This window comes from Tauraco erythrolophus, chromosome 3 (genome assembly GCF_009769465.1).
Source record: "Tauraco erythrolophus isolate bTauEry1 chromosome 3, bTauEry1.pri, whole genome shotgun sequence".
NCBI classification, from domain to species: Eukaryota; Metazoa; Chordata; class Aves; order Musophagiformes; family Musophagidae; genus Tauraco; species Tauraco erythrolophus.
Genome location: NC_141467.1, coordinates 7,935,860 through 7,958,773, shown reverse-complemented (window position 1 = coordinate 7,958,773; position 22,914 = coordinate 7,935,860).

The window sequence follows — 22,914 nt, the reverse complement described above, 5'->3', positions numbered from 1 at the left end:
CCTAGGCCATATTTAGTGTGCACATTTCCTCACTGGCCTTTCTTCGACAGTGCTTGCTACAGTACTTCATTGCCATCATTTTACGTCAGCATCCTTTGACGTAAGGGATTGGAGAGGTAAAGTAATCTGCAATATAATTTGCAATTTATAGGCAAAGAGCTACAACAGATAAATTAACTTATATCCTGCATGATGCCAATGACCTGGGTTTTTTTTTTTTCAAATAGACTATTGCAGGATGCTAGGGTCAGAGGACCGCTCCCAGAGCCTTTTGTTCGCAGCTGACGATGCTTGGCTTTTCTGCAAATGGGTGTCAAGCCAGGCAATGAGAAACTCAACGTGAATGGCTCCCTAGAGGGCTCTGGGTTTCACTGATTAAGCATGGAATCACTGCGATGGAGATATAACCCAGCTGCCGGGCCAGGTCTCTCTTCCAAGATCAGAGGAAGGCCCTCCCTCCCTCTTCCTGTAATCCCACCACCACAGCAACTTCCAGTTGTATAATTCAGGCCTCACAGAAAACGGTCCCTTTCATTACACAGTAGTGATTCATTTTTAGGGCAGAATTATTCCATACTTTGAGTAGGGCTCAGTGAGAAAACAGTGTATCATTTATGTTTGAATGTGAAACATACAATAAAGTGTTTGGAAACAGTTATTCTGCTTTATTTCTAACTTTTGCATGATGAACTTTGAGAAAGCAAACATTTTCCAATGCACTTAAAAAAAAACAACCCTAAATCTGTTTGTGTTGTAGATCAATGCCCCAGGAAAAAACATGCTCTGTAGGTCACTGTGGTGTAATCAGAGAAACTCCCAGTTAAAAGATCCTGGAAGATCTCCTAAAAGATCCTCCCAGTTAAAAGATCCCAGTCTAGATCCTGGAAGAACAAACTGGCTTCCTTCCCCAGAGCAATCCACCAAAAACATAGGCCAGCTGTCACTGAAACTCCACCTAAGATGCTAAAAAGTAGTCACACCTCAGGCATGCAACATCTTGATTAATTGAACATCTTCTGATCAAACACCACTGATGCACTTGGAGAAGTTCACTTGATGGTGCAGAGGTGATAAAGTGGCAGAGACTCATCTCACAAGGGGTTGTAATTCATTTCATTTATTCAACTTAGTCCTCAGCCCATCATCCAGCAGGTGAGCTAGATACAAATTTGAAACGCACTTTTTTGTCATGTGCAAACAAGGCTAATTGGATCATCAAGGAAAATATTGTTAGAGTATTGACTTTAAAGCAAAAAAAGGCAATGCATGGCAATGACATTTCCCAGCAGCACAACGCTGAAGAAACAGAGTGCCATGAATGAAGCAGCAGAAACAACCAAAATTCACTCCTTCAAAGCGTAGCTTCATACGAGCAGGGACTTGTGGCCAGCATTTTGTCCTCAGCAAGACCTCTCACCTGGGGGGTGTTGCCACAGAAGGCCTGAGAGTATTAGCTCCCTGTGGGGATTATTATGAGCTCTGTAGGCAGCAACGTACAGAGCAACAACAATGACGTCCAGGGGTCCCCAGCGGGGCTGAGGCAGCTCGGCTTAGGTTGCTGCTGAAGCTGTGACCCTGGAGGAGGATAAGCCAGGGACACTTGGGCAAGGCAAGCAAAGGCAGTGATGGCTGGAAAGACTTGAGGGAGGAAAAATCTCAAAGGGGCAGAGCTGCCCTGGTAGACAGATAGAGCAAAGAAAAAAGAAAAAAAAGGGAAAAAGAGGAACGTGATCTCAGTATTTAATCAGATAAGGTAGTTCCTTAAAGTATTAAAGGTTAAAAAAAGAGAAGTAGCCCTTGCAAAAGGGCTGGTGAGACCAATTCGTACCCTTGTGGTACCCTGTGATGGGGGGGAGGATGGGCACAGCTGAGGACGTGGGGACAGGTGAGGGAAGGTGGCTGCATCAGAGAGAGTTCAGAGGGCTGCCAGGCACGGTGTGGGGGTACGACTGGCACTGATAGACACCCCGCAGAAGTGGAAATTAGTAGGAGCCGGAATTAGGAGGTGGCCCCTGGAGGCACAGAGGCCGCGGCAAACAGCAGCCCGTCTGACAGCCAGCCCCGAGCTCTGAGCGGTTATTGAAGCCTTACGGGCTCCCGGCTGCCTTGACGAGTACGAATGCACCGCTGGAAAAGTCCGCCAGGAGCTTCTGAGAACCCACGCACGGACTGATCTTTATTCCAGACGGTCTCGCTTTCCTTCCAGTGTCGCTCCCGCTTCCCGTTTCCCTCGTGGCACAGCCGGGAGATTTGGAAGCTTCCCCGAGCTGCATAAAGGTGAAGCACTGCAAGAAGCCGGCTGTAGATTCTGACTTGGGTCGAAGCAAATTAGTTTTACAGGTGGAAAAGTAGAGTCAGCTTAGTTTCTCAGCCCCGTGAAAGATTAGAATATGTCTACATAAGATGTTATTAACTTCTGGTATTGCTTTCAGAAGCTGAAGAAATCATGATAAATTTGATTGGAGAGCCCTTGGCTGAATCATTTTCCACTTAGGCAGGTTGTGCTGTTTAAAATGAACCAATTTCTCAAGTCATGTCTTTTTAGAGAAACGAACAACACGGAGCATCCTGTATTGTCATGTTTTGAAACACATATTTCATTTTTGCATCACGAAATCAGCTTTTTGTCACAGTGAAAAGTCAAAACCCAAACAATATATTTTGGTCGCCTTGAAGAAAAAAACTTCCACTCGAGTTTTTTGAACCAGCGCTAGATTGACTGGCACTGCAGCTAAAAAGCTGTTCAAGATCTGGTTTTACTGAATGGCTGACCCCAGCACTGCTCAGATATTCAGATTTTTTTCCCCCACACTTTAAAGGGTGTTTTTTAGCCTATGATTCAAGTCACTGACAAGACGTTTCCAAGTAAAGGGATACCTCCGACGTTAGCAATAGATTTCTGCGTGCTTGCCCCCCTTCTAGACGGCGATTCTACACACAGCAGTTACTACTCAATCAGAAGAACTGGCAGCCACAGCTAGTTGTGGTTTGAGAACTGGGTCACTCCGAGATCCCTGGCCTCCTGATCTCAGCTCTTAAAAGGCTGAAACGCGATCCCAGCCCCTAGCCTCGATGATGGATGAAGATGCCTTGACAGCCATGTAGGAGAGGAAGGAAGGAAGGTGATATCACGGGCTAAATATCGCAACTCTCCTCAGCATGAAAGCGGCCTCGCAGGTTGATGTGAGCCACCAAAAACCACTCGGAGCCGGCTGCCAGGGCTGCAGAGGGTGCCCTCGGCAAGCGGAGGCGGCGGTGCTCGGGAGACTTCTCCCGCGTTCCGGGAGATGGAGCGCTGTTGTACCATAGATCATCCCCGCACAGCGGGATACACCCTGGAAACGGCTTCTGCAGCGACGAGTACCATCTCCCGCGTGCTGCCGTGGCTTTATTTGCAAAGTTATTTCAACACAATACCTGTGGATACTGAGAATCCGTGGTTAGAATTTCTCTTTTTTTTTTTTTTTTTAATTAAAGCTTTGAAGGAAAAGTCTGCTTAGCAGTGTCAGAATATCCCTCCGTAGAAACCACTGACTTTCAGCCAAAAGCTCGTACGTATTATAAAACCTTGTGAAGCACTGTCGTAAATAAACTCTTGCCTAAACTGGGATCTGAAATTCTTCTTTTAGCATTTATGCGTGCACTGCTCAAAAGACCAAGCCGCATATTTGTTTTAAACAAGATTACCACTCACAAAAATAAGGCTTTCTCCTACCATCTCAGACACACACACCGAGTGTGTGCTCATAGACACACAGCAGTTTTAAGTCAGGACTACTGTTAATATCAACTATGCTGCTACTTACAAAAAGACTTTTTTTTTACTCTATGTGAACACTTCTAAAGGAATCTTTTCTTATGATTAAGAATATCATCAGGGTTCACACAGAGTCTAAATTATCATTTGTGTTTCCCTTTTTAAGCTGACTGAAAGCAGGCAACTACCTGTGAAAATTGTCATTAGGAAATATTTGGAATAGGTGAGCAGAAACAAGAGTCTTTTGAAACATGGATGAAACTAGTTTCACTGTTCTCTCAGGAGTTAAGAATAAAGTAAAGGCGGGGAATGACCCTTGCTCCTCGGTTCTCTTCAGTGCCATGTTCAAAAAGGTTGTTTGGCTAAAACACAAAAGCTTACTTCCTGCAAGACTTATTTCCTTTAGAATAGTCCCTCTTTTCCCCTCCCCAATTATTTTTTAAATAATGTACCAGGGTCTCGAGACCCATGTCAACAACTTGATGCATGACTACCACATCAGGTTTCTTGTACGCTTAGGTCATTAGCTAGCGAGGACATTGTCAAGTTATTAGTTTTGAAATATCCTATTTTAAAATTCTTTATTTTGAAGTTGCTGCAAGTTTGGTAGAGAAATCTGTTCTTTCATTAAACTAATTTTTATTTAGCCTTCACATAAGCATGTTACTGTCCAGACTGTATATAGGCAATTATGCATAGCTTCTGTATACAATCCTAAGCACTGGGATATCTGATTTGCAATACATATTTGCATTTCTTCTCTGATTCAGAATTCAGGAAAATTCAGCTTAAAAATATATAAATTTTGTTGAAATACCTGTAACTCTGACCTGCACAATACCTGCAATGTATGTTTTTATGATCTGTAGTGCCCTTACACTGAGCTCCATCTCTCCTCTCCTTTGCTTCTCAATCAGTGCACTCTTGAGCAGACAGGAGGTGACACATCAGCATCACAAAGCAGGACATTTCCTCAAAACTCCTAGTTTTGCCCCCAAGGGAAAGGAGGATATGAATCACTTCTGTGCTTTGCAATGCCAAAATTCAATGCAGGTTCTTCCCCCACTGACCCAGCATCCATTGAAGTGACGAGGAAATATCCAAGTGATTGCAGTGGACCTCACATTCAGTTCTGAATGTTGGACTTATCTGATCTTATCTGGTCTTCTTTTCACCTGACAACTATAATTATGTTTAATAGGACTATTACAGGTGTTTCTCTAGAGATTCAGTTGCCCTAGGGGACAAACAGTTCCTTTCTGCGGACAAGGGTCACTGTTGTGTATTTTTGTTCCTCTATAATATAGGTCAGTTTTATCCAGTCTTAGCCAGTTCTCAATTACCCCAACAAGGTTGCAGTGCTGATTTATGTCATCTAATTGCCCATTTTATCAATACAGTCTACTTCAGAGAATATTTTTGAGGCCACGTCCTTACCATTTTTTAAAACGTACAACTGTGTTGCCATCATTTTTTTAGTCTCCTCTGGTTCCTCCAGCCCTACTACAAAAATAAAACCCATGAAATTAAAAATCTGACCCCTGTCTCTGTTTTAATTTACTGGTTAATTTGAAATTTTTGGCACCACAACAAACCTATGTGAGTTCGGACCATCATGATGTTCCCATTCGAATTCCTGAAATTTCCAAGCTATTTTACAAGCCTTTGAATTTCTGTCATCCTCTTTTAGATTTTTCCTCTCCTAGTTCATAGTTCAAGCCGATCATATAAACATGCCAGACAGCTATGCTTTCCAAAAGTATCCACCTTTGCATTGCTGAGTTCAGGGTAGACAAAAAGGAAAAAAAAAAAATCAGCTCATGCCTACAGCAAGGGCATCCCACTGCTCTGAGGAAAAAAACCAAAGTCACACGGAGCTGCAGGCAGTTGTAACTGCTAAAGCAGTAGATACCTGATGTTTTGCATTTCCTTTGGATCAGGCCTTGATACTTTGGAAAATTCTGCGTGTACGCTCCGATCACACCCCAAAGCGCTTCTTGGGAATGCCTATTTGTCCTGTCTTCAATACTACGACTGCTGGACTCCTCAATAACACGACTTCTAAAGAGAGGAAAAACCCAGCAGCGTAACCGAGGTGCACAACCAAGAACCGGGAGACGTGGCATCTCTTTCTAGACCGACCTCCTGCTGACAGGTAAGTCACACGGCCAGATTCACATCAGACGGTATCCTGCTCAGTGAATAGCCCTCTTGTCATCAGTGGGTCCCAGGGCTTGGGTAGAACTCAAAACACAAAGAGGTCTCCAAATTCTGTTTGTAACCCCTTTGGGTTTTGGTTTCTCCGGTTGGAAAAAGAGAGATAACTTTACTTGTGAGGTTTAATTCACTGACAGCTTAAAATACACTGAAAGATGCAGATAGACAGCAATGAGACGTATAAAGTATTGACAGAGATAAATTCTTTCAAGGCGGCTTTGTTATTGTTCTGGCTACCTGCCCAGAGTGCTTTGCAGGCAATTTAATACCACTGTTAGGAGAAATATTTGATTTACTAGATTTGTAAGCTTTAGTTGATTAAAAAACCTAAGTGTAAGAAAAAGAAAAGAGTGAAATACTTAATTGAGCCAGTATTTAACACCCTGTCCAAAAGCACTCCTCCAGCCCATTCCAAGTGGGCTGTCATGCTACTCATCGGTATTAAGAACAGGGAAAAAGAGCCAGGTGAGGATGGGAAGTGTGCTATCCCACTCAAAGGATGAACTTAGTCACTATGTCTGGGCTCAACCTTCCTCTGTGATCTGCTGTAAAAAATCTCCTCCTTCTTTCAGAAGGGGAAAATTTTGACACTTGGTTGTACAGAGCACCTGATAGAGAGTTGGACTGAGAGGGCCACACGGTGCAACACCCTCTTGCCACCCTAGGTCTGGAAGCAGCAGGGCCACACCTGCAGGAGGCTGTGCCTGAGACAAGGAGCTCTGTCTTCTCCATTTCATTCTCCTGCTCTCCCAGTTCAAGGGTTAGTGCAGGCTGAACTGCATGAAAGTAAGTTGCACCTGCTTGTGTGGAAATGCCTTAGCTCAGGGGTATTTTGCAAGCAAACATACTCATTCACAGTCAGGCTCCCTGTCCAAAGCCCTAATTAAAGGTGCAATTTCACAGTTTGAGTATGCCTGAGGCTGAAAATGACCATCCCTCAGGTCCTCCTCCAAGCCAGCACTGACAAAGCTGTGCACTGAGACCAGAGCAGTAAGCTGAGAGGTCTGAAAACTAATGTACCTGTTAGAGAGGGAGGGAATGAGTAGTTAAGGTGGCAGCATCCTTTTAAAACATTTGTAGACAGATGTGTACACAAACATGTTCTAAGTTCTTGCTTCGTGTGGTGATAGTGAAAAAAAAAAAAAAAAAAGGAGGTAATACAAACCTATCACTTCTAGGAAAGGCAGGATCTGACCCAAAGTGTCAAAGAACACAGTGGCAATACTCCCAGCTCACATGATGTTAGATTTTGACTGCACTAGTTGCTATGGCCCTGCCCTAAAATTAATTTAAGTCCTGATAAGATGATAAAGACCATCCCACAAACATTTTCCTCACCTTCTGCTTGCTTGGTAAGGAACAGAAACAGTACAGTAGAATTAAAGCATGCAGGTAGCAGCCATCACAGAAATAATAACACAAAATGAATACATAAACAAACTTCCTGAAGACATCAGAATTTAAACAGGTTTGCTTGTAATATGTGCTGAGTAATGAACCTGCTCTTAAATAATCCACTACTCTGGAAAACAACGCACAAAATCAGGAACAGTCTTACAAAGGGGAAAGGACCCCAGCTAATTTAATAAGCTGTTTTCTACAGATAATTTTCTTGTCCCTACTCTGATATCAGGAAAAAATCTGGCTGGTTTCAGGTAGACATTAGCTGTCCTGTCCTCAGATACTCTTTGGTAGACGAGAGAGCTGGAATTAATGTATACAACCACAGCACATTTGAAAAAATATCAACTAAAGCTGGGAATAAACTATTCTCTAATGGAGGTCTCAGACCTGATTAACAAAGAGAAAAGCTGGAGCAGACACTTTCCAAGGGAAATGTATATAACAGAACTATTCCAGGCTTTTATGTCTCAATCTTTAAAACTGGCCAAGAAGAGATTTAATTTCGTTTACTTAAACAGATTACAAAAGGAAAATGTCTCACTATTCTACCCCTTTGTCACACGGATTCCAGAACAGAGGATTAGCTAACGGTTTGGTCTTGCAGCGTGTCTACACGAACTACCTTACATCTAAAGAGGAACTTGGTCAGTTTGCGAAATGAGGAGAAACACACGTTGGTCCAAGTTCTCTGTTTCTGTCAGCCTCGATGGGTAAGGCAGCACAGTGGGTCAGGACATTAGGAAAAAGGTTTTAAGCATTGGTTTCCACTTCTCACTGCATAACATAAGAAAAATACTCTTTCTGTTTCTACTTTTTCATGTAGGAGCAAACACAGCTCTTGTAAAAGGGACAACAGTACTGTAAGTACTAATAGCATCAGTATTACAAACACGTTAGTAACAAAATCCTCCCAACTAGGGGCTGAACCCTTGTGCCAGCATGAACCCTGGCACGGAGCCTTCCAGACAGACTGTCTGTCTGGGGAGGAAGTTGGAGTGAGTGGCTGCAACCTTCCCACAGCCAGAGCTACCAAAGGAAACCAGCACTGCTCAGAAACTGGATGGCGCTAGCTGAAAAGAGCTGTGCCGCAATGATTCAACGTCGCCCACCAGCAGCCACTTCTGCCAGAGCTCTTCTGGAGGGTTGCCTAAAAACTGGAGCTGCCCCAGCTTCACCCAACCTCTTTTCCAGTCTGCAGTACTGGAAATGTGATAACTGCAAGGCTTGCCCGGGGTAAGGTGTGCACTGAGGGTGTGCCTTAACGTTGCTCCTTGTCTTCTTTTTGGATTATTTCCTCCCTGCAATTCTCCATAGCCATGAAGAGCACTTTTTGAACCTCTCTCTCACCTTCAACTCTTCTGCTTCCACATGTTTTTAGGGGCAACCCACTCCCTCCACGTGCATCTAAAAGCATGCAGAGGATCTTAAAGTCTAGAGTAACTCTTCCTAGGTTAAAGCAAAGCCAAAGCATCTTTTAGTTGGAAATGTAGTCTATTCCTAAAAGTTTACAGTGGGTGGTGCTTTGGTCATCGTGTCTTTTTGGCTGTTTTATTTTGACTTCTGCAAGTACAATCTGTTTTTTTAATGCCAGGGGCTTGCTGACTATATTAAATTTTGATTTTGCAGTTTTGAAGGGATTTTGAAAAAGAGAAAATCACTACTAAATGAAGGGATCACTGCAAAATTAGAACATCACTCAAATTCCCAGACTGAGCTGAGATCTCATGGGTGAATAACATAGGCAAGACTGGATGCTTTGCAGTGGTGAATTGCAGCCAATGCTCTTTTCTAAAGTTAACAGGGTAATTTTCCAGAACGGTTTCTTAACAAAATATAATAATAGTGATGGAAGCTGTGATGATCAAGATAAGGAGTTCAAGCAGATCAAGATAAGCAGTTGAAGTGAAAGGCAGAGATACAGAAATCCTCTTACATAACTGAAAAACAATATTGTTAAAAGAACGCAAAAAAAAAAAAAGAGAATTGCTTTAAAGCAAGACTCAAGGTCTATGTGCAGAAACAAACCTGTCTGTATTACAGAAAACATTCTGTGTACAATAGCAGTGCAGCTGGCATCCACCTGCTGACCTTCGTAGATAAGAATTATCTCATCGATACGCACAATTGTTCTGTTTGCATATGTGGTAATTACCCACACTTGTTTCCCTCTGGACCTTCCAAGACAGTCTTCTCGATGAGGGCTGTGATAAAACGCCAACGGTGCAGTTACAGAGTTGAAAGTCTGCTCTTTATATAATCGGTACAGAGCGAGGACAATGTCTCACCACCCTGCCGTGCCATGAATGTGCTGCTGAGAGGCAGCTGCCATGCACTCACGGCTGGGTGAGACCACGTGCACAGCCAGTTACAGCAGGTTAAATTAGAGGCTATGGATGCAATCTTAGTTTACTTACTCTTGGTAACTTGCTCCTGGGCACATACCTTTCATGCTGATCCTAAATGACCACAGCTAAAAAGAATATCTGATTTTTCACAGGTAACCGAGGAATCACAAATAAACACCAGATCCTTTCCAGCTATAGCTTTGAGTTTTGTAATTTAATTGCTAATGAAGCTGGTGAAGTCAAGATCTCCAGGGAGCTGTCATCTTTAACTCCAAGTGTCTTTTCCACAGCTCTGTTCCAAAAATACAGGGAGCTGAAAGTTGCTTTAATCATACTAGTCCTGTTGAACCTGCTAAAGCTCAGACAAACATGATGTCAGCTGCAGGCCCAGCAGGGCACTTTCGGGAGATCAGATTTCTTTAAATTACAAAACCACGCTCTTTACAAGGAGCAGCGGACCTTTAATGTCAATGTTTTATAATCCAGGTCATGGTTAGTTTTTTCACCCTGTACTTAGAATAACAACCTTAGCTTGGTTGACCTAACACCGCTGTACAGATGTCTGATGTAGAAAATTCATCAGGAACATTAAGCAGTGTAATTAAAGCACCTTGTGACTTTTGGATCAAGGCCAATATCACCCTATTTATGTTCGGTACTTTACAGAAGATGAAGACTATTATTTTGCATTAGGATTTTATTTAGAGATATTTAAGCTTAGACCCTTTCACATCATTTTTCAGTGAGCAACACAGACTATGGCTACTTTGGGCGCTGGTGCCACAATGTGGCAAAAGCTAATCGTATCCAAAATCAATAAGAACAAAATCTTAGAGAGATCTTAAAAGATCCAGAAAAGAGAGGCAGGCAGAGGGAAAGGGACAGGTCCTCAGCTGGTGTACATTATATTATGTTTCATCTTTCACTACAGACCTTACAGTTGCTACAAGGTGCTGAGAGATGTTCTGTAGGCTCTGGTGCATGAGGTGAACTTGGTTTGGTTAGATGACTGCAGGGATGGAATTTAGCAGAGCAGATAATCCCTTCAGTTCTGCACTCCACGGGGGTAAATCCCTGTGCTCTTTTTGCTAAGCAGGCAGCTATACTGGTGCATCAAAAGAGCTGCATCCAAAGAAGCATGGCCAGCAGGTCGAGGGAGGTGATTCTGCCCCTCTACTCTGCTCTTCTGAGACTCCACCTGCAGTGCTGTGTTCAGCTCTGGGATCGCCCACATAACAAGGACACAGACCTGCTGGAGTGGGTCCAGAGAAGGGCCACAAAGTTGATCTCAGGGCTAGACCCCCTCTCCTATGAAGACAGGTTGAGAACATTGGGGTCGTTCACCCTGGAGGAAAGAAGGCTGCAAGCAGGTCTTCTAGCAGTCTTTCAGTACTTAAAGGGGGCCTACAGGAAAGCTGGAGAGGGACTTTTTGCAAGGGCATGAAGTGATAGGACAAGGGGCAATGGCTTTAAACTGAAAGAGGGTAAATTTAGATTAGATCTAAGGAAGAAATTCTTAACTGGGAGAGGGAGGGGCAGAGGTGGTGAGGCACTGAAACAGGTTGCCCAGAGAAGTTGTGGATGCCTCCTCCCTGGAAGTGTTCAAGGCCAAGCTGGATGAAGCTTTGAGCACCCTGGTCTAGTGGAAGGTGCCCCTGCGCATGGCAGGGGAATTGGAACCAGATGATCTTTAAGATCCCTTCCAACCCAAACAATTCTATGATTCTATGTTTGATCCAATGATTTGCAATGCCACCATTACCTCTGCTTACTCTGATCTTCACAGGCTGAACCATAAATACGATAAAAATCAAAAAGAAATACAGAATACATGACGTGTAAGGCCAGTTTCTGAGACCCCAATTACTTTACTCTGTTACAGGCTCCAGTATTGACTGTGATGTTATTTGTGACATACAAAATTGCCCAACTGAGCTTCCCCTGCCAAGCCATTAAATAAGAGATGCTGATTCTCAGTGCTTAAACATGTATTTCAATATAAACTTTTCCTTCTAGGGTGCTAATTGGAAAAGCTCAACAACGAGAACAACTAACAGAATATCGTGGGCTGCTGTATGACCACCTGGGCAAATAAGTTACAGTAGCTGTTCTTGTTTTCTGCAGAACATAGATAAATTTGGTCTTTTCTTTCAGGTAGATGTGACTTAATTTTACATAAAAGTGTCAGCAGCTTTAAGTGTAGCCAGATAAGAAATACAAAGAGGTCATCCTAAGGGAGGCATATTTGGAGAGTGTAGTCATATTCAGACTCAGTTTTCACCAGGTTTTTGCAACAAAGTATGATAATATAAACCCAAAGGGTGAAATTCCACACCAGAGTGAGCAGTCCAAAAACACACTACTTGGATAGTGTTCCAAATAAGTCAAAAGGCTAGAGCTTAGATGGTCTTTAAGTATTGCCTGGGCTTTAGTCAGGTTCTCCACATAAGGCTGAAACGTCATCCTTCACGAAAACAGAACAACAACAAAAAAAGTGAATTTCTGAAATTACTTCATTTATCATATTGATTCCATGTCTTCCTGTTGCAGAGCCTACTGGGTTTTACATCAATCAGCCCTGGTTTCGAAAAGCTCAGGATCATGCAGAGCTCTGTGGCAGGTTACAAAGTCACCTATGAGATGATGTCCATAGTCCAAAACACGTCTTCATATTACTAACATAATAACACTACAAGCCTTGCAAAAGCCTGTGATCTAATTAGTGCCTATAACCTGCAACTTTCGATGCTTTAATGCCAGTGTCCTGAATTAGCTCTGAATTACTTTCTGTTTCTCCTGCTATATCGCTGCGTACAGCCCTTCGGTCCCTTTACTCCACCTTCGGTATCATCCAGTTGCAACTCGTTTTGACTCCTCTGCTGGAGGAAAGCAACTGGAATGAACTGGAAAGCAGAGCTCAAATTTCAAGGCATGCTTTATATACACCTTCAGCTGGAGGTGTACAGCAGGCCCAGAAACACACACGCTCTTCCTTATGCATCCTATATTACTAGTCAGAAGGAAGAGATCCTCCGTATGCCAGTAGAGACTGGCTGAAAGATAATTTTCTTTTGCTTTTTGATTTAGTTAGTAAAGACAAGAAGGGTATTGAGCTCAAGAGAATAATTTTGGATAGAGTAACCAAATGTTGATAGAAACGTGACTAATTCTGCATTGGCTTTGCAGCTGGCACAGCAAATGACATTGGAGAATTAACATGTCATTTCCTAAAAGCCCACTAATATATGCAGCTGGAATGAACAATTGTGCGCTGGGATGCCTAGCAGTAGTGATGAAGGAGATGTAATATGCATTTAGTGCTGTTGGGTTTACAAAGCAGTATTTTAGCTGGGAATCTTACTCACATTGTAAGTTCCTTGGGAGCCAGCGGTTCGATTTGATTTCACAGACAAGTAACATGAGATCCTAGAAACATTTGATCTACCGGATATTGCTGGTACTGCTTACTGTTGCTTTCTAAGAACGAAGGCTTCTGTCACATACCTTTCCTTAGGGCATAAATTCCTTTCTGTCTTGCTCAAGAGCAGGCCGTTACGCTAATTAAAATGCAAGTCTACCTTACATTATTCAGGAGGCCATCAAAGACTTTGCATATCCTTTGACAGTTCTGTAAGGTATCATCTGCAATCCTCCCCCCTCCCCGATTTATACTTTGGAACAATTAGAATATTTATTAGCAAACAGGTGTTGTTTAATCAATGTAGTAAACGTGACAAGCACATTGAAGTTGTAAGAGACTAGTCTATGCACTGAAGCTAGGAATTAAAGACAGTCAGGCAGGTTTTATTCCTGCAAGGCAATGGAATTCTGCTGAACATGTACATGTCTAAAGTTTCATTCACATCTACAGCTTCTAACTCTTGAAAAAGAGGAAGAGAAGATCCAAGCACGATTCACAGACACCTGTTTGGGAAGACAAGAAGAGAAGACATTGGATATCCCAATGTGTTATTTTGCACTTTTGAAAATCATAGAATCATTTAGGTTGGAAAGGACCTTGAAAATAATCGAGTCCAACCATTAAACTGTTTTTTTTACCACGTCTTTTAAATACCTCCAGGATGGAACGGGCTCAACCACTTCCCTGGGCAGCCCGTTCCAAAGCTTGACAACCCTTTTGGTGATGAAATTTTTCCTAATATACAATCTAAACCTTCATTGGTGCAACTTGAGGCTTTTTTCTCTTTTCCTATTGCTTGTCACTTCGTAGAAAAGACTGACATTCACCTCGCTACAACCACCTTTCAGATAGTTGTAGAGAGTAATAAGGTCTCCCCTCAGCCTCCTCTTCTCTAAACTAAACTGCAGTTCCCTCAGCTGCTCCTCATAAGACTCGTGCTCTAGATCCTTCACCAGCTTCCTTGCCCTTCTTTGGACATGCTCCAGCACCTCAATGCCTTTCTTGTAGTGAGGGTTCCAAAACTGAACACAGTGTTCAAGGTGTGGCCTCACCAGTGCTGAGTACAGGGGGACAATCACTTCCTTTCTCCCACTGGCCATGCTATTTCTGATACAAGCCAGGATGCTATTGGCCTTCTTGGCCACCTGGGCGCCCTGCTGGCTCATATTCAGTCGGCTATCGACCAATACCCCCAGGTCCTTCTCTGCTGGGCAGCTTTCCAGCCACTCTTCCCCAAGCCTGTGGCGTTGCATGGGGTTGTTGTGACCCAAGTGCAGGACTCAACACTTCACCTTGTTGAACCTCAGTTGGCCTTGGCCCGTCGATCCAGCCTGTCCAGATCTCTCTATAGAGCCTTCCCACCCTCAAGCAGATCAACACTCCCACCCAACTTGGTGTCATCTGCAAACTTACTGAGGGTGCACTTGATCCCCTGTCCAGATCATTGATAAAGATACTAAATAGAACTGGCCCCAGTACTGAGCCCTGAGGAACATCATTTGTGACTGGCTGCCAACTGGATTTAACTCCATTCACTCCAGTCTTTGGACCTGGCCATCCAGCTTTTTTTTTACTGGCAAAGCATTTGCCCTTTCAAGCCATGAGCAGTCAGTTTCTCCAGGAGAATGCTGTGGGAAACAGTGTCAATGGCTTTACTAAAGACTAGGTAGACAACATCCACAGCCTTTCCCTCATCCACTGAGTCACCTTCTCATAGAAGGAGGTCTGGTTAGTCAAGCAGGACTTGCCTTTCATAAACCTGTGCTGACTGGGCCTGATCACCTGGTTGTCCTGTACATGCCATGTGATGATACCCAAGATAATCTGCTATATAACCTTCCCTGGCACCAAGGTCAGATTGACAGGCCTGTAGTTCCCCAGATCCTCCTTCCAGCCCTTCTTGTAGATGAGTGTCACATTTGCTAACCTCCAGTCAACTGAGACCTCCCCAGTTAGTCAGAACTGCTGAGAAGTGATGGAAAGTGCCTTGATGAGCACTTCAGCCAGCTCCCTTACTACCCTTGGGTGGATCCCATCCGGCCTCATAGACTTGTGCACGTCTAAGTGGTGTAGCAGGTCGCTAACCACTTCCCCTTGGATTCAGGGGTCTTCATTCTGATCCCTGTCTTCCAGCTCAGGGGGCTGGGTACCTGGAGAAGAACCAGTCTTACTATTAAAGACTGAGGTAAAGAAGGCACTAAGTACCTCAGCCTTTTCCTCACCCTTTGACACTATGTTTCCTTCTGCATCAAATAAATGATGCAGATTCTACTTAACCCTCCTTTTGTTGCTAATGTATTTATAGAAGCTTTTTTTTTTTTTGTCTTTTATGGGAGCAGCCAGATTAAGTTCTCGTCGGGTTCTGGCCCTTCTAATTTTCTCCCTGCATAACCCCACGACATCCTTGTAGTCCTCTTGAGCTGCCTGCCCCCTTTTCCAGAGATCATGAACTCTCCTTTTTTCCCCCTTAAGTTCCAGCCTAAGCTCTCTCTTCAGCCAGGCCAGTCATCTTCCCTGTCAGCTCATCTTTCGGCACATGGGGACGGCCTGCTCCTGTGCCCTTAAGATTGTGTTCTTGAAGAATGTCCAGCCTTCCTGGACTCCTTCACCCTTCAGGACCGCCTCCCAAGAGACACTGTCAACCAGGCTCCTAAACAGGCCAAAGGCTGCCCTCCAGAAGTCCAAGGGGCAGTTCTGCTAACCTTCCTCCTTACTTCTCCAAGAATCGAAAACTCTCGTTTCATGATTCATGTGGTAAGAAAGACCAGAATAGTCTCCTGGAATGTGTTATGAAAATTAAAGTGATCCTTCCAAAATTTATTACCCAGCTGTAAGCAGAAATCAGAGCTCCATGCTCTCCTAAGGGCTTCTACTCCAAGTTCCAAGAGGTGCTTTCAGGTTTTTTGAAACGACTGCATTATCAGCTGCCGGTTTTGTGCGACTGTATCCGGAAAAGTCTGTCAAGCTCTTCAATATAGCATCTGCTGCTGCACATGGGGGTGGTCAGTGGCCTTCCATGTCCTTTGGCAAGGGAAACTGTTCAGCATGCAGCACCACAGATGGTTGCTCTGACAGAGCAAGAGGCAGGCATACGGCAGCACAGTCAGAGGAGCAAGAGGTCAGTAGTCTCCTTGGAAGAGACTTGCCAACAAAGAAAATGCGTCAGGTAACTACATCCTAAAACTTTCTACATTTTTAGAAAAGAAAAGGAAAAAAAATATTTGTTTAGATTCAAGGGAAGACTCCATGCTCAGACGTCTAGGGTCTTTTCTCTAGACTTCCTCTTGCCTCTCCTCTGTTCCTGTAAATTAGGAAAAAAGTTTTAGAGTTATCTCATTAACAGTTTTATTAACCAGCATTTCAGTTACGCTTTGTGCTGTACCAGAAGGTGAGGAGGTTATCGGGCATTTCAGGACGTTTCTCATATACTCTAATTGTCATCATCACATATACTATACATCATCATACTCCTGGCAAACAATTATGCAATATTTGTTCACCGCTTTAATCCAGCTGAAGTCAGAGGTTGAAAGAGTGAAGGGTGCTCCATTATATGGTCAGGAGAGGAAGGCTCTGTAACAGATTACTGGCTTCTATTCACCCTCCCCAACATTTTGACTTAGTCACTGTTAAAATATCAACAAGATGAATGTTGATGCACTTGTTCCAGATACAGAAGAACTTGCTTCTGTCGTGCCTATTTGTTCCAAGCGGTGCCTTGCTATGTGCCCATTGTCAATTAATGCTTTAACTGCCCTGGAGCTACTTTCAAAATAGGATTTAGGGTGAGTAAGACTGATGGTGTCTGGTCCAGAGGAGGACTCTAAGGAAGTATATCTGAAATATCCAGCTGAAAAATAAGCTTATTTGAGGATAAAGCATAAGAGCATCAAATTACTGGTTTTAGTTTTGCCAGGCTTTGCTTCTGATGGATGGATGGATGGATATTTGTAGCTGCAATTTTCAACTATTTTTTAGGTTGATGCCAGAGGGAATGCCCTTTGCTAGCCTAAGGAATAGCTAGAAGACTTAAATCATATTTAAAGCTACATCAGACTTCCTTAGTCTAGGCCATCAGCACCTGCCACATGTTATATTAAAAGAGGCAAAACAACCTGAGTAAAGTAACTATAAACCACAGGTGGAGGTGGGAGGGAGGGGGTGTTAAACCACCCTACATCTGTGATTTCCATCATGGACAACATCACTCAATGCTTAATGGGAAAAGAAAGCAGGGACATAACCAGGCCACCATAAGATCAAAAGAACTTCAGGATACAGCAGACTGGCTAAAAGTCTTCTCTATCCTCACTCCCTATTCTTACTCCTGCCATCAAAGTAGAAATGCACAACCAAAAACATTCACATAGGAGGAGACTGGTGGAAGAGATGAGGACAGCAGAAAAAAACGTAAACAAATACAAATCCCATTTGATGGTGGAGGAGGCACATCACACACACTCTTCTCAGGAGAAGGAAAAAATGAAGAGCCTGCTGTCTCTGCTTTTTTACATCTAACCCTCCCTCAGCCATTTACTTTCAAAGTGTCCTTTGCACTCATCTATGGTCTTACAAATCCTGTGCAGATCATTTGGCTGGCAAACACTAGCCTGGAAAGGCATTAGCTCTCACCTCTTTCTTACAGCAGCTGGAGGTCCTTTCTGCTGACCTATCCTTAACACCTTAATAAAATACCAGGAGAATTCTAGAATACCAGTCTTCATTCTTACCATCACAGGACTATTACTGGTGCCAAGAAATACCTAGTTCATGGCTATAACTTTGCTTTTCTATTACTCCTTTATCACTGTTTCGTTGACTGGTCTCCATTGTGACATTGTGTCCATTCAAATTAGCCCTGCTAGGAGGATTTTAATTAGAGAAGTAAGCATATTCTTCATTATATTTCCAGACTATGAAGAGTAAGTAAGAGAATGATGCGTGGCACAACGGACTCCGGTCGAAGAGTAAAGCAAGCTGGCAAATCAAGACTACAGAGAAGTGAAAGACTATTTTTGGTTAACTCAGCGCTACTTCTTGTCCTATTCTGCTGCCAGTGTAGTACTTGACTGTGGGCTAGCCCTGCCCTTCCCACTGGGAGCTGACGTTAGCCCCACTCACCAAGAAGTGGCAAAGAAGATTATTTCTGAAAAGCCTATTGTAGAAATTAACTCTGGTTTGCAGATATTAATGCATTACCTGAGATCTTCTCCTGCATTATCTAAGCAGTAATGTTTGGGGGGTTTTATGCTGGAACTGGAAATTTTATTTTTTTTTTAAATGACTTTCTAATTGTGAGAGGTTTCAATCCAGCCAGAAGGCTTTCTTCAAACATTAACTGTTGCATGTGAGGCTGCACATGTAGGCATCACAGTTTACATCAACAGAACCCAACTCTACTAGGAGCGTGACTTCAGAAGATGACAGCTTTGAAATGTAAAGCCTTAACCAAGGTCACTTCTGCAAACATAACCCTTGATTTAAGAAATGGCAGAAAGTCTTCTTCCCCCTTTATAGGTAGCATCTGTTATTACACATTGTATTGTTTAAAACCTTCTAAAAAAATAAAATGAAACTGCCTCTGAATTTTGTAACTTTACTACCTTAGAATTACATAAAGCATGCTGATATTAGGTAACACTGTAATCCATCTTTCCCAATACTTTTAAGTAATCAGAAATATGTAAGAAAGCTTACAAAATTTTTCAGCTATGTGCCAACAAAGCGAAGAAATTACCTAGCTTTTCAGGAAGTCTGCTTTGTATGGCAGTCTTTCAGACTCCTTTTGCCACTCTTATTAGCTTATTATATTCCCACTACTGCTATTTTTCTGTTTGTTTCCCCCAGCTCCAATTCCCATTGCTGAAAGCAAAACATTGCATCAGAACTGCTGTAGGCATCCTCCATTCCTAACTCCCTTCCAGGCAGAGCGAAATACCTGCGAACCAAAACATGCTGGAACTGGTCAGATTTAACTAGTGAAAGGTCTTCTTGGAGGCATAACCTTCTCATGGAGAAGGGCCTTCATTTTAATTTAGTGGGACTACAGCAGAGAAGCCATCCACAGCAGTATTTTCCTGGGCCTTCCTTTCCTCAAAGGAGAATCAATACAGAAGAGCCAGCTCAGTTGGAAAAACAAACAAGCAAACCAATAAAAAAAAAATAAAAATACTTAACTAGAGCAGCTCATAGAACATCGGTGCTCAAAGCTCTGTTACTTCATGATTCAGGTTTATCCCACACTGGACCAGATATACAGTCTCCATCAAGTGTGTTGGGATTTCTACTGTAGGCTTAGGTGTCTTCTGCAGCATCTAACACTGGATACACAAGAGCATTATCAGGAGAATGACAATTAAGAAATCTGTGTCTCAGGAAACACAGTAACAAGAATAACTTGCCAGTTGCCATTATTGGATGCATTCAATATAAGCATTCGCTGACTGCTAGGAGCCGTCCGATATTGCTTTGTTAAAAGAAAGTTTCATCAACCCTTACACAATTCTTTCCCCACACGGACAAAAGCTCTGCCAGTTGTAGTGGTCTGTGAATTTTGCTGGAAGCAAAGCCACAGGCTGTCCCTTTTAAGGCATTCTACCTGTACTCTTAGGGCATCATCAAACATTGTATCTCCAGAAGGAAAGAGTCCAGGTGTTGGGTAGCCCTAACCCAACACCTATAGCACAAAAAGGGTCAAATCCAAGCATTGCAGTTTCCTTAGGGGAAAAAAAAAAGGGTGGCACACAGCATGGTCCTGTTTCCCAGTCAAGGAATTTGTTTGCCACCCTGAAAGACTCTCTCTCACCACCTATAACATGTCACGATCTGACACAAAACCACAAACCCCTCCTCACACAAGGTAGCACCACAATGCTAAAATTTTAACCCGGTACCTCCACAAAGTCTTCTTCTGTTTTGCTGCAGTGGACTGATGCAACTGATTTGACCTGGAAAGCATCCTACTTACTTTGAAGGCAAGGGAGAGGGTTTCTGTAGATTGCGATGTTTTTTCTTCAGTCTAGTCTCGACTTGTGAGTCATTAAAAATTACCTTGATTTGAAGCAGGATTTTTTCCAATGTTTTTGATTTCCTCCCTCAAAAGCCTGCTCTGTCCATTCAGGCTTACCATAAAGCCTCAGAGGGCCTTCTGTTGCCAGGAGGGTTCATGTTGGCAGAGCACATGAAAAGCAGCCTTGATGGTGGGTGGCTTTCAGCTGTGAAGTGTGACAGCAACCTCCTCCCCCCTTCCTCTTTCACTCACACCTGCTCCATATAATTCACATCACGCTCCTAAAACCAGTTCAGAAAATCCTTTGATACAAGTTCATCAAGGTCTTACTCAGCCAGAGGGATGCATATCATTGACTCACAAGGAACCTACCAAGAGACCAGTCTGCTTAGTACAATGGGCTGCAGTCTTGCACTGCTGGATTTCAGCTGAGAATCAAACAGGTGTAATGAATCAGGCACAACGTGCCCACCACATTGAACACAGACACCTCCTGGATAGTAAACAGGTCATGGGAACTATATAAAGTTCTCTATTTGTGTCTTACTGAATGCATAGATGCATATCCACAGTGTGTTATTGCATTTTGGGTGAAAAGAAACCCCAAAACAACAAAAAAACCCACCCCAAACTGCAAAAATAAGAGAGACAGGGTCTGGACTGATCCTTCTTCCATTAAAGTCATAAGGAGTTTTGCTGTGGGCGTCAAAGCAGTTTGGCCCCTGCTATCACAGAGGGGTTTCCTCCCCACCCCATGAGCTGCTCGTAATATCAGTAGGAGGCAGCAGGTCAGTTTGGGTAGGGAGGGGAAAGAAGACAGGTCGAAACGAAAAGAGAGAAAGGTCTTAATTTTAAATTTCCCAGGAGTTGTTTCAGGTATATCAACCTAACATCAATTTACAACTAATACTGAAGCAGGATGATAGGAGTCTGACCTGTGTGTTCTGTGAACATAAAATAAGCCAAGAGCACAGATATTTAAAGATTTCTGAAGCATCAGGCTCAAACCGATGCCAGTAGTAATTTGAAAAAGGATGGAATTTGTTTCTGAGTAATACCTGGTGTGACACAGTAGATTTCTGTAGGTTTTCTGGAGAAGATGACTCCATGTCCCATGAGCAATAAATTAGGAATCATGATTGTTCTCTTAGATTTGCGATATAGATTACCTCTAGACTCGCAACTTGTTTCCCTTCCTACTCATTCAGTTAGCAGATGTTGCTCATGGCATGATCATGCCTAGTGTATAATTAAGAACTGTTCCTAATTGTTTATATCTAAAAAAGCTGAAAATAAAATCTTGGAGTTCTTACCTTTCAAGCTTTCACCATTTCTTTAATAAATAAATTGTGATTTCTTAGGAGCTGGGGGAGAGGGAGGAGGGAACCACACCCTATTCCTTAAATACTTGTTGAATCTTTTTGCCATTTTTCTGCCGTTCTTCTCATGTGCTCTTTCTACTTCTCTCCAATGCCTTTGTTCAGTGAATTTAAGAACTTTTCCACCAATTCTGAGTCCCACTTTCTTTCTTCCGGGAATTCTTCTTTCCACCAATTCTTCCTCCCACCTTCCCTAGCAGGTCCCAACCTCAGATTTCAAGGGGGTCACCCAATTTTCTCCTCATGTGAACAAAACTCTCTTTCTCCACCTCCTCCTCCTCCTCCTCTTCTGTATTAGCACTGTCTCAGCCCTTCAGTCTGGCATTTTGCTAAACAAATGAATCTATTTCTAAAACCAAGCCTGAGGCGTGTGTCCCCTGCCACTGAGAACATTTGGCCAGAAAAGCAGATCTGGTGAAATTGGTGAAAGTTACCATCATTTCTCAAAAGGCTTGGCCAAACACAGACAGCAGAATGCAGAATAAGGGTTTGGGGTAGTCTTTGCAGTAACTGGTGCCATTTATTAACGCTGCCTATAATTACACAAGTCAATAAGAAATAAGCTAGTTGTGCCCAGGCAGTTTCCCACTGACGTAAGGGAACATGCACAGCTGGCTGATATGAGCCCTTTCTCTTTGATGAGCTTTCAGTAATGGATTTGCTGCACCTAAAGCAAAGCTTTATTTCAACACCTATTTTTAAAAAGCAGCAACCGGTTGCCCACACCCCAGTGATCTGCGTAATTGAGTTCATGACATAATAGCACAATGTTTGCTAAGAAAGATGGTAGTTATTGGATTCTTTTTTTTAAAAAAAGGGCACATATGTATATCATGATTATATTCAGGGTATTCCTGTTGAAAACAACACTTTAATTTAGTAGAGGATATTAAAGTTTGTTTAAAAAACATATACTCCATGAGAAAAGCGGCAGATGGAGTTAACGAGCTCACCTGCTGTTTTACTTAAAAACACTGTCTAATAAGAGGTGGTATGTTTTAAAAAAGGTGTACGAGCCTAAATTTGTAATCCTTTCCTGGGGAGAGGACATAAACACTCCAACGAAGGTGGTATGGCTTTGAGGAGAGGGCACTTCTCCAAGGCAGGAGGGCTAGATCTGGAAAAAGGAAAAGTTGGCCCTTTACAAAACAGCTGCTGAATCTTAAAGGGAGAGAGAAATAAGGGCAGCCACATCATGCAGGCTTATGCTCAGCTCCAGCAAAATGACAGGTACAGAGGAGGCAGAGCTCAGTTTCAGGATACCCATGAAGGACAGAGATTTTGAGGGTGTGCTTGGACATTGGAAAGGAGAAACTCCTGAGGGGGAAGTAACCGTCTTAGTAAATCCATCGTGAAATTGCACTGGGCTGAAATTGCACAAC